We start from the raw sequence: 13,727 nt of genomic DNA, 5'->3' as shown, positions 1-13,727 counted from the left end.
TTACAAACGTATCCAGTTTTTCAATGGTGTAATGGTTTAACATAGAAAACGTACCGTTGGCTCTAGATTCTAATCTATCACTCCGATTTGCAAACGGATTTCACTGAAGCTGTAACTTTCATCCCAGAACATAGTTTAGGGGCCATTACCTCTTCAACTATAGTCATTTTTCTTTCGATTGCAAACGTAACCAGTTTTTCAATGGTGTAATGGTTTAACATAGAAAACGTACCGTTGGCTCTAGATTCTAATCTATCACTCCGATTTGCAAACGGATTTCACTGAAGCTGTAACTTTCATCCCAAAACATAGTTTAGGGGCCATTACCTCTTCAACTATAGTCATTTTTCTTTCGATTGCAAACGTAACCAGTTTTTCAATGGTGTAATGGTTTAACATAGAAAACGTACCGTTAGCTCTAGATTCTAATCTATCACTCCGATTTGCAAACGGATTTCACTGAAGCTGTAACTTTCATCCCAGAACATAGTTTAGGGGCCATTACCTCTTCAACTATAGTCATTTTTCTTTCGATTGCAAACGTAACCAGTTTTTCAATGGTGTTAAGGTTTAACATAGAAAACTTACCGTTGGCTCTAGATTCTAATCTATCACTCCGATTTGCAAACGGATTTCACTGAAGCTGTAACTTTCATCCCAGAACATAGTTTAGGGGCCATTACCTCTTCAACTATAGTCATTTTTCTTTCGATTGCAAACGTAACCAGTTTTTCAATGGTGCAATGGTTTAACATAGAAAACTTACCGTTGGCTCGAGATTCTAATCTATCACTCCGATTTGCAAACAGATTTCACTGAAGCTGTAACTTTCATCCCAGAACATAGTTTAGGGGCCATTACCTCTTCAACTATAGTCATTTTTCTTTCGATTGCAAACGTAACCAGTTTTTCAAAGGTGTAATGGTTTAACATAGAAAACGTACCGTTGGCTCTAGATTCTAATCTATCACTCCGATTTGCAAACGGATTTCACTGAAGCTGTATTTTTCATCCCAGAACATAGTTTAGGGGCCATTACCACTTCAACTATAGTCATTTTTCTTTCGATTGCAAACGTAACCAGTTTTTCAATGGTTTAACATAGAAAACGTACCGTTGGCTCTAGATTCGAATCTATCACTCCGATTTGCAAACGGATTTCACTGAAGCTGTAACTTTCATCCCAGAACATAGTTTAGGGGCCATTACCTCTTCAACTATAGTCATTTTTCTTTCGATTGCAAACGTAACCAGTTTTTCAATGGTGTAATGGTTTAACATAGAAAACGTACCGTTGGCTCTAGATTCTAATCTATCACTCCGATTTGCAAACGGATTTCACTGAAGCTGTATTTTTCATCCCAGAACATAGTTTAGTGGCCATTACCTCTTCAACTATAGTCATTTTTCTTTCGTTTGCAAACGTAACCAGTTTTTCAATGGTGTAATGGTTTAACATAGAAAACGTACCGTTGGCTCTAGATTCTAATCTATCACTCCGATTTGCAAACGGATTTCACTGAAGCTGTATTTTTCATCCCAGAACATAGTTTAGGGGCCATTACCTCTTCAACTATAGTCATTTTTCTTTCGATTGCAAACGTAACCAGTTTTTCAATGGTGTAATGGTTTAACATAGAAAACGTACCGTTGGCTCTAGATTCTAATCTATCACTCCGATTTGCAAACGGATTTCACTGAAGCTGTAACTTTCATCCCAGAACATAGTTTAGGGGCCATTATCTCTTCAACTATAGTCATTTTTCTTTCGATTGCAAACGTAACCAGTTTTCAATGGTGTAATGGTTTAACATAGAAAACGTACCGTTGGCTCTAGATTCTAATCTATCACTCCGATTTGCAAACGGATTTCACTGAAGCTGTAACTTTCATCCCAGAACATAGTTTAGGGGCCATTACCTCTTCAACTATAGTCATTTTTCTTTCGATTGCAAACGTAACCAGTTTTTCAATGGTGTAATGGTTTAACATAGAAAACATACCATTGGCTCTAGATTCTAATCTATCACTCCGATTGGCAAACGGATTTCACTGAAGCTGTAACTTTCATCCCAGAACATAGTTTAGGGGCCATTACCTCTTCAACTATAGTGATTTTTCTTTCGATTTCAAACGTAACCAGTTTTTCAATGGTGTTAAGGTTTAACATAGAAAACTTACCGTTGGCTCTAGATTCTAATCTATCACTCCGATTTGCAAACGGATTTCACTGAAGCTGTAACTTTCATCCCAGAACATAGTTTAGGGGCCATTACCTCTTCAACTATAGTCATTTTTCTTTCGATTGCAAACGTAACCAGTTTTTCAATGGTGTAATGGTTTAACATAGAAAACGTACCGTTGGCTCTAGATTCTAATCTATCACTCCGATTTGCAAATGGATTTCACTGAAGCTGTATTTTTCATCCCAGAACATAGTTTAGGGGCCATTACCTCTTCAACTATAGTCATTTTTCTTTCGATTGCAAACGTAACCAGTTTTTCAATGGTGTAATGGTTTAACATAGAAAACGTACCGTTGGCTCTAGATTCTAATCTATCACTCCGATTTGCAAATGGATTTCACTGAAGCTGTAACTTTCATCCCAGAACATAGTTTAGGGGCCATTACCTCTTCAACTATAGTCATTTTTCTTTCGATTGCAAACGTAACCAGTTTTTCAATGGTTTAACATAGAAAACGTACCGTTGGCTCTAGATTCTAATCTATCACTCCGATTTGCAAACGGATTTCACTGAAGCTGTAACTTTCATCCCAGAACATAGTTTAGGGGCCATTACCTCTTCAACTATAGTCATTTTTCTTTCGATTGCAAACGTAACCAGTTTTTCAATGGTGTAATGGTTTAACATAGAAAACGTACCGTTGGCTCTAGATTCTAATCTATCACTCCGATTTGCAAACGGATTTCACTGAAGCTGTAACTTTCATCCCAGAACATAGTTTAGGGGCCATTACCTCTTCAACTATAGTCATTTTTCTTTCGTTTGCAAACGTAACCAGTTTTTCAATGGTGTAATGGTTTAACATAGAAAACGTACCGTTGGCTCTAGATTCTAATCTATCACTCCGATTTGCAAACGGATTTCACTGAAGCTGTAACTTTCATCCCAGAACATAGTTTAGGGGCCATTACCTCTTCAACTATAGTCATTTTTCTTTCGATTGCAAACGTAACCAGTTTTTCAATGGTGTAATGGTTTAACATAGAAAACGTACCGTTGGCTCTAGATTCTAATCTATCACTCCGATTTGCAAACGGATTTCACTGAAGCTGTAACTTTCATCCCAGAACATAGTTTAGGGGCCATTACCTCTTCAACTATAGTCATTTTTCTTTCGATTGCAAACGTAACCAGTTTTTCAATGGTGTAATGGTTTAACATAGAAAACGTACCGTTGGCTCTAGATTCTAATCTATCACTCCGATTTGCAAACGGATTTCACTGAAGCTGTAACTTTCATCCCAGAACATAGTTTAGGGGCCATTACCTCTTCAACTATAGTCATTTTTCTTTCGATTGCAAACGTAACCAGTTTTTCAATGGTGTAATGGTTTAACATAGAAAACGTACCGTTAGCTCTAGATTCTAATCTATCACTCCGATTTGCAAACGGATTTCACTGAAGCTGTAACTTTCATCCCAGAACATAGTTTAGGGGCCATTACCTCTTCAACTATAGTCATTTTTCTTTCGATTGCAAACGTAACCAGTTTTTCAATGGTGTAATGGTTTAACATAGAAAACGTACCGTTGGCTCTAGATTCTAATCTATCACTCCGATTTGCAAACGGATTTCACTGAAGCTGTAACTTTCATCCCAGAACATAGTTTAGGGGCCATTACCTCTTCAACTATAGTCATTTTTCTTTCGATTGCAAACGTAACCAGTTTTTCAATGGTGTTAAGGTTTAACATAGAAAACTTACCGTTGGCTCTAGATTCTAATCTATCACTCCGATTTGCAAACGGATTTCACTGAAGCTGTAACTTTCATCCCAGAACATAGTTTAGGGGCCATTACCTCTTCAACTCTTGTCATTTTTCTTTCGATTGCAAACGTAACCAGTTTTTCAATGGTGTAATGGGTTAACATAGAAAACGTACCGTTGGCTCTAGATTCTAATCTATCACTCCGATTTACAAACGGATTTCACTGAAGCTGTAACTTTCATCCCAGAACATAGTTTAGGGGCCATTACCTCTTCAACTATAGTCATTTTTCTTTCGATTGCAAACGTAACCAGTTTTTCAATGGTGTAATGGTTTAACATAGAAAACGTACCGTTGGCTCTAGATTCTAATCTATCACTCCGATTTGCAAACGGATTTCACTGAAGCTGTATTTTTCATCCCAGAACATAGTTTAGGGGCCATTACCTCTTCAACTATAGTCATTTTTCTTTCGATTGCAAACGTAACCAGTTTTTCAATGGTGTAATGGTTTAACATAAAAAACGTACCGTTGGCTCTAGATTCTAATCTATCACTCCGATTTGCAAATGGATTTCACTGAAGCTGTAACTTTCATCCCAGAACATAGTTTAGGGGCCATTACCTCTTCAACTATAGTCATTTTTCTTTCGATTGCAAACGTAACCAGTTTTTCAATGGTGTAATGGTTTAACATAGAAAACGTACCGTTGGCTCTAGATTCTAATCTATCACTCCGATTTGCAAACGGATTTCACTGAAGCTGTAACTTTCATCCCAGAACATAGTTTAGGGGCCATTACCTCTTCAACTCTTGTCATTTTTCTTTCGATTGCAAACGTAACCAGTTTTTCAATGGTGTAATGGTTTAACATAGAAAACGTACCGTTGGCTCTAGATTCTAATCTATCACTCCGATTTACAAACGGATTTCACTGAAGCTGTAACTTTCATCCCAGAACATAGTTTAGGGGCCATTACCTCTTCAACTATAGTCATTTTTCTTTCGATTGCAAACGTAACCAGTTTTTCAATGGTGTAATGGTTTAACATAGAAAACGTACCGTTGGCTCTAGATTCTAATCTATCACTCCGATTTGCAAACGGATTTCACTGAAGCTGTATTTTTCATCCCAGAACATAGTTTAGGGGCCATTACCTCTTCAACTATAGTCATTTTTCTTTCGATTGCAAACGTAACCAGTTTTTCAATGGTGTAATGGTTTAACATAGAAAACGTACCGTTGGCTCTAGATTCTAATCTATCACTCCGATTTGCAAATGGATTTCACTGAAGCTGTAACTTTCATACCAGAACATAGTTTAGGGGCCATTACCTCTTCAACTATAGTCATTTTTTTTCGATTGCAAACGTAACCAGTTTTTCAATGGTGTAATGGTTTAACATAGAAAACGTACCGTTGGCTCTAGATTCTAATCTATCACTCCGATTTGCAAACGGATTTCACTGAAGCTGTATTTTTCATCCCAGAACATAGTTTAGGGGCCATTACCTCTTCAACTATAGTCATTTTTCTTTCGTTTGCAAACGTAACCAGTTTTTCAATGGTGTAATGGTTTAACATAGAAAACGTACCGTTGGCTCTAGATTCTAATCTATCACTCCGATTTGCAAACGGATTTCACTGAAGCTGTATTTTTCATCCCAGAACATAGTTTAGGGGCCATTACCTCTTCAACTATAGTCATTTTTCTTTCGATTACAAACGTATCCAGTTTTTCAATGGTGTAATGGTTTAACATAGAAAACGTACCGTTGGCTCTAGATTCTAATCTATCACTCCGATTTGCAAACGGATTTCACTGAAGCTGTAACTTTCATCCCAGAACATAGTTTAGGGGCCATTACCTCTTCAACTATAGTCATTTTTCTTTCGATTGCAAACGTAACCAGTTTTTCAATGGTCTAATGGTTTAACATAGAAAACGTACCGTTGGCTCTAGATTCTAATCTATCACTCCGATTTGCAAACGGATTTCACTGAAGCTGTAACTTTCATCCCAGAACATAGTTTAGGGGCCATTACCTCTTCAACTATAGTCATTTTTCTTTCGATTGCAAACGTAACCAGTTTTTCAATGGTGTAATGGTTTAACATAGAAAACGTACCGTTAGCTCTAGATTCTAATCTATCACTCCGATTTGCAAACGGATTTCACTGAAGCTGTAACTTTCATCCCAGAACATAGTTTAGGGGCCATTACCTCTTCAACTATAGTCATTTTTCTTTCGATTGCAAACGTAACCAGTTTTTCAATGGTGTTAAGGTTTAACATAGAAAACTTACCGTTGGCTCTAGATTCTAATCTATCACTCCGATTTGCAAACGGATTTCACTGAAGCTGTAACTTTCATCCCAGAACATAGTTTAGGGGCCATTACCTCTTCAACTATAGTCATTTTTCTTTCGATTGCAAACGTAACCAGTTTTTCAATGGTGCAATGGTTTAACATAGAAAACTTACCGTTGGCTCGAGATTCTAATCTATCACTCCGATTTGCAAACAGATTTCACTGAAGCTGTAACTTTCATCCCAGAACATAGTTTAGGGGCCATTACCTCTTCAACTATAGTCATTTTTCTTTCGATTGCAAACGTAACCAGTTTTTCAAAGGTGTAATGGTTTAACATAGAAAACGTACCGTTGGCTCTAGATTCTAATCTATCACTCCGATTTGCAAACGGATTTCACTGAAGCTGTATTTTTCATCCCAGAACATAGTTTAGGGGCCATTACCACTTCAACTATAGTCATTTTTCTTTCGATTGCAAACGTAACCAGTTTTTCAATGGTTTAACATAGAAAACGTACCGTTGGCTCTAGATTCTAATCTATCACTCCGATTTGCAAACGGATTTCACTGAAGCTGTAACTTTCATCCCAGAACATAGTTTAGGGGCCATTACCTCTTCAACTATAGTCATTTTTCTTTCGATTGCAAACGTAACCAGTTTTTCAATGGTGTAATGGTTTAACATAGAAAACGTACCGTTGGCTCTAGATTCTAATCTATCACTCCGATTTGCAAACGGATTTCACTGAAGCTGTATTTTTCATCCCAGAACATAGTTTAGTGGCCATTACCTCTTCAACTATAGTCATTTTTCTTTCGTTTGCAAACGTAACCAGTTTTTCAATGGTGTAATGGTTTAACATAGAAAACGTACCGTTGGCTCTAGATTCTAATCTATCACTCCGATTTGCAAACGGATTTCACTGAAGCTGTATTTTTCATCCCAGAACATAGTTTAGGGGCCATTACCTCTTCAACTATAGTCATTTTTCTTTCGATTGCAAACGTAACCAGTTTTTCAATGGTGTAATGGTTTAATATAGAAAACGTACCGTTGGCTCTAGATTCTAATCTATCACTCCGATTTGCAAACGGATTTCACTGAAGCTGTAACTTTCATCCCAGAACATAGTTTAGGGGCCATTATCTCTTCAACTATAGTCATTTTTCTTTCGATTGCAAACGTAACCAGTTTTCAATGGTGTAATGGTTTAACATAGAAAACATACCGTTGGCTCTAGATTCTAATCTATCACTCCGATTGGCAAACGGATTTCACTGAAGCTGTAACTTTCATCCCAGAACATAGTTTAGGGGCCATTACCTCTTCAACTATAGTCATTTTTCTTTCGATTGCAAACGTAACCAGTTTTTCAATGGTGTTAACGTTTAACATAGAAAACTTACCGTTGGCTCTAGATTCTAATCTATCACTCCGATTTGCAAACGGATTTCACTGAAGCTGTAACTTTCATCCCAGAACATAGTTTAGGGGCCATTACCTCTTCAACTATAGTCATTTTTCTTTCGATTGCAAACGTAACCAGTTTTTCAATGGTGTAATGGTTTAACATAGAAAACGTACCGTTGGCTCTAGATTCTAATCTATCACTCCGATTTGCAAATGGATTTCACTGAAGCTGTATTTTTCATCCCAGAACATAGTTTAGGGGCCATTACCTCTTCAACTATAGTCATTTTTCTTTCGATTGCAAACGTAACCAGTTTTTCAATGGTGTAATGGTTTAACATAGAAAACGTACCGTTGGCTCTAGATTCTAATCTATCACTCCGATTTGCAAATGGATTTCACTGAAGCTGTAACTTTCATCCCAGAACATAGTTTAGGGGCCATTACCTCTTCAACTATAGTCATTTTTCTTTCGATTGCAAACGTAACCAGTTTTTCAATGGTTTAACATAGAAAACGTACCGTTGGCTCTAGATTCTAATCTATCACTCCGATTTGCAAACGGATTTCACTGAAGCTGTAACTTTCATCCCAGAACATAGTTTAGGGGCCATTACCTCTTCAACTATAGTCATTTTTCTTTCGATTGCAAACGTAACCAGTTTTTCAATGGTGTAATGGTTTAACATAGAAAACGTACCGTTGGCTCTAGATTCTAATCTATCACTCCGATTTGCAAACGGATTTCACTGAAGCTGTAACTTTCATCCCAGAACATAGTTTAGGGGCCATTACCTCTTCAACTATAGTCATTTTTCTTTCGATTGCAAACGTAACCAGTTTTTAAATGGTGTAATGGTTTAACATAGAAAACGTACAGTTGGCTCTAGATTCTAATCTATCACTCCGATTTGCAAACGGATTTCACTGAAGCTGTAACTTTCATCCCAGAACATAGTTTAGGGGCCATTACCTCTTCAACTATAGTCATTTTTCTTTCGATTGCAAACGTAACCAGTTTTTCAATGGTGTAATGGTTTAACATAGAAAACGTACCGTTGGCTCTAGATTCTAATCTATCACTCCGATTTGCAAACGGATTTCACTGAAGCTGTAACTTTCATCCCAGAACATAGTTTAGGGGCCATTACCTCTTCAACTATAGTCATTTTTCTTTCGATTGCAAACGTAACCAGTTTTTCAATGGTGTAATGGTTTAACATAGAAAACATACCGTTGGCTCTAGATTCTAATCTATCACTCCGATTTGCAAACGGATTTCACTGAAGCTGTAACTTTCATCCCAGAACATAGTTTAGGGGCCATTACCTCTTCAACTATAGTCATTTTTCTTTCGATTGCAAACGTAACCAGTTTTTCAATGGTGTAATGGTTTAACATAGAAAACGTACCGTTGGCTCTAGATTCTAATCTATCACTCCGATTTGCAAACGGATTTCACTGAAGCTGTAACTTTCATCCCAGAACATAGTTTAGGGGCCATTACCTCTTCAACTATAGTCATTTTTCTTTCGATTGCAAACGTAACCAGTTTTTCAATGGTGTAATGGTTTAACATAGAAAACGTACCGTTGGCTCTAGATTCTAATCTATCACTCCGATTTGCAAACGGATTTCACTGAAGCTGTAACTTTCATCCCAGAACATAGTTTAGGGGCCATTACCTCTTCAACTATAGTCATTTTTCTTTAGATTGCAAACGTAACCAGTTTTTCAATGGTTTAACATAGAAAACGTACCGTTGGCTCTAGATTCTAATCTATCACTCCGATTTGCAAACGGATTTCACTGAAGCTGTAACTTTCATCCCAGAACATAGTTTAGGGGCCATTACCTCTTCAACTATAGTCATTTTTCTTTCGATTGCAAACGTAACCAGTTTTTCAATGGTGTAATGGTTTAACATAGAAAACGTACCGTTGGCTCTAGATTCTAATCTATCACTCCGATTTGCAAACGGATTTCACTGAAGCTGTATTTTTCATCCCAGAACATAGTTTAGGGGCCATTACCTCTTCAACTATAGTCATTTTTCTTTCGATTGCAAACGTAACCAGTTTTTCAATGGTGTAATGGTTTAACATAGAAAGGGGGGCGTGGTCTGGACGCAGAGCTGAATGGTTGTTTGAGCCTGCAGCTCCCGCTCTGATCACCCACTAAAGCAACTTAAAGCGATCCAGAAAGCCCCAAAACAGCTCAAAAAGGTGGGTGAACATCCCAGGATGGCTTCAGGCTACCGCAGAGTGTCACAGAGGCAGCAGAAAAGCGCCACACAGATCCCCAGGAGACTGTCCTCTTTCTTCACCGAGGAGAAGCAAGATGGCGCCGGCCATTACAGGCCTAGCCCACACCACGAGGCTGACTACCGGACCCCTCCACCACAGCACCAGAGGAGCAGATACAGCCTGTTATTTACCCCCCAGACGAGGAGAGACAGACCAGACACGCTGGAGGAATCTTTTGAGGAGGATTACAATGATCAGGACAAGCAGGGGGCTGACAGAGAGCGCAGCCCGCTGAAGCCTGCACGGACATCCACTACACAGCGCTCAGCCATGCTGCATGGGTCCGCAGACCCCAAGGTAGGATCTGTTATAAACACTTCCCCTGACCCATCTGAAGAGCAGCCCCTACCAATCATTCATCCACCCCTGTCCGCACAGCAGACCCATCCATCCATCCAATCATCCCCAGCTGCGCAGCAAGCCCCAGCAGAGAGCTTTTTCAGCTCATTGTCCGCATTCCCTGCCTCAGATGAGCCCATGTCACAGCAGTTTTTTAAGAACTTCATACTGTCTTTTAGTCAGATGCTCAGCGACAACATTGCAGGCACTAGAAAGGACTTAGATACACTAGCTGGCAATGTGGAGGTGTTTGCGACAGAAACAGACCAGAGAATATGCTTGTTAGAAAACAAAGTGGCAGAGATGTTCAAGGAATACAATGTGCTGGTGGACTCACATAAGAGCTTAATGGAGGAAAACAAATGGATGAAGGAAAAAATAGCAGATGGGGAGGACAGAAACAGGCGGAACAATATAAAGATCAGAGGGGTCCCAGAGACTGTGACTAATGACAAGCTGAATGATTATGTGGTGGATGTGATCCGTGCTACTATCCCTTCCCTGGACAAAAGTGAGCTGATAGTGGACAGGGCTCACAGGCTGCCTAAGCCTGCACATCTGAGTAAAAATGTCCCCAGAGATGTCATCACAAGAATACATTTTTTCATGTGAAAGAGAGACTCTTAGCTGCAACAAGAGAAGGCAAAAAACTCCCTGGCGAATATAAAGACCTTTCCCTGTTCCAGGATTTGTCCCAGGCAACATTAAAGACAAGGAGGGACTTTGCACAGGTAACAACAACCCTCAGACATAACAAGATCGCATATAACTGGGGATTCCCCCCAAAGCTGATTGTGTTTGATCATGGGATACCACACATCATCAAGACACCAGAGGAAGGAAAAGACTTGCTTGCCAAATGGGGAATCCCTATCTTTATTCCCAGAGACACAAACAAGGATAGACTCTTTTACCCCTCTACAACACCTAAGCCAACAAAGACACAGACACCTATGGATACCACCCAGCCTTTATCTGATGATGAACAAAACAAAGCTGGGGAAGCTTCTGGAACTTCTTGATTGGGGTGATCCCCACGGAACTTATCCCCCCAATAGACTTTCCCCCTTGGGACTTTTTTCTCCCTTAGGTGATTAGTCACTCTGGAAGTCCACAACGGTGGACTCTGACCGTTTGGTCACAAATTGTGCTTTGGAAGTTTGTCCTCACTGGACACAAACTTCACTGTTTGACTGTTATTGTTTAATTTTACTTTTATTTCTACTATTAGGATAGGAGATACAGGGTGAGACAAGTTAGAGGGAGTGCTCATAGGTAGAACTGGATGCCTCTGTGCACATCCCTCGGTCTAATTCTGATATTTCTCATTTGTTTGTTTTTCTTTATCTGTTTTAGGTCCTGCACACTGTTCTGTCCATTAACTGCTTTCCCTTTCCTCAGAGTCGAGATGTCTGAATGCCCTGGAAGGATCAGCTTCTATGGTAGTATTCAATACTGTTGTTTCCATTTGTCTGCTATAGGAAGTTGTTGTTTCATAGTTACTCCACAGCATAAATTGAACTGTTATGAGTGATTGCACACTTTTGTCCCTGAATGTTAGAGGTTTAAATTCTTTTAGGAAAAGATATCTTTTACATAAATTAGCTAAAGAAAAAAATCCAGATATAATATGTTTACAAGAGACCCATCTCACAAAAATCTCAGCAGCTAGATTGAAAATTCTTAATTATTCAAAAGTATTTCACTCAACATTCAGGGACAAAAAGAGAGCGGGAGTCTGCATAGCAATTAAGGACACTCTGGGCCTGGTGGTGGAGGAATCATATTGTAGTGAGGACGGTAGATTGGTGATGATCTCTGGAACTATTAATTCACAAATTTTCACATTTGCCAATATATATGCCCCTAATACATATCAAGTTAAATTTCTCAATAAAGCATTCCAAAAAATACAAAAATTTAAAAAAGGGAATTTATTTATAGTAGGAGACATGAATGCCATAGCGGACCCCCTATTAGACTCCACTTCCCAAACAAGAAAAAGAGCCCAATCAATCTTAACACCCTCATTAATAAAAAATGAATTATTTGATACATGGAGGTGCATTCACCCAAAAGAAAAAGGATATAGATACTACTCACCAATCTACCAGTCCTTCACTAGGATAGATCATTGTTTGACTGACAGATTCTCTCTGCCACTGGTCTTAGAGGTTGAAATTGGCACCAGAATATGGTCAGATCACTCCCCTCTCATAGTAAAATTTCAATTATTGGATACTTCCCCTAGGCAGTTCAACTGGAAACTGAACAAATTTATTATCAATTCTGAACACACCCTTCCTGCTATTAAAAAAGATTTACTTGAGTATTTCCACTTTAACAATACCAGTGTGACCTCTACAATCTCTTTATGGAATGCTCATACGGCTTTCATGAGAGGAACACTTATGAAGCAAGGAGCTATACAAAAAAGAAAAATTAGAGAAAAAACTGATTCCTTATTGGGCAAAATCAGAGTATTGGAAGTGGAAATATTCAACAAACATAAAAAGAATCTGATTGGAGAACTAGAGGAGAGGAGACAGGAATTAGCAGAGTGCATGTACTACGAATATGACAAATGGCAGACTAGGCTCAGGGAGAACTGGTACCATGGAGGAAACAAAGCCGGAAAATTAATGGCAAGTAAAATTAAAGGCCAAAGAATACATCATAGAATACTTAAAATAAAACACCCCCTTACCAAAACTGAAGTACACCACCCCAAAGACATAGTAGAAGCATTAGCTAAATATTACAAAGGCCTATATAATTTAGAATCAGACCCCAACACTCCATCCCCATCCCTACAAAACATAGATAAATATTTAGGAAAAATTGATCTCCCTTCACTCTCAGATTTTGAAAAAAAAACATCTATCTGTCCCCTTCTCCCAAGCAGAGGTAGTAAATGTAATCAACAATTTGAAAAATGATAAAGCCCCAGGCCCAGATGGTTATATAAATGAATATTATAAAAAATTTGTCACTATACTATCCAAACCACTTTCTGAAATGTTTAATGAAGTAGCCTCCCAACGTAAATTTCCTAAGGAATCATTATCAGCCTTTATATCAACCATCCCTAAAGAAGATAAAAACCCAGCAGACCCCAGTAGCTATAGACCTATCTCACTTTTGAATACAGATGTAAAAATTTATGCCCGTATTATTGCTAACAGATTATCCCCCCTAATGCCCCAACTCATTAATTCAGACCAAGTAGGATTCACAAAAGGAAGATCTACAAGTGATGGAACAAGGAAAGCCTTGGCCATACTTCATCAGATCAAACTCTGTCGGACGCCCACTCTCCTTGTCTCTTTAGACGCGGAGAAGGCGTTCGACAGGGTTAATTGGCTATATATGTCTAGAGTACTCACTAAATTTGGGA

Source organism: Hyperolius riggenbachi, chromosome 5 (assembly GCF_040937935.1).
Source record: "Hyperolius riggenbachi isolate aHypRig1 chromosome 5, aHypRig1.pri, whole genome shotgun sequence".
Classification (NCBI taxonomy): domain Eukaryota; kingdom Metazoa; phylum Chordata; class Amphibia; order Anura; family Hyperoliidae; genus Hyperolius; species Hyperolius riggenbachi.
This window is presented reverse-complemented; position numbering follows the sequence as displayed.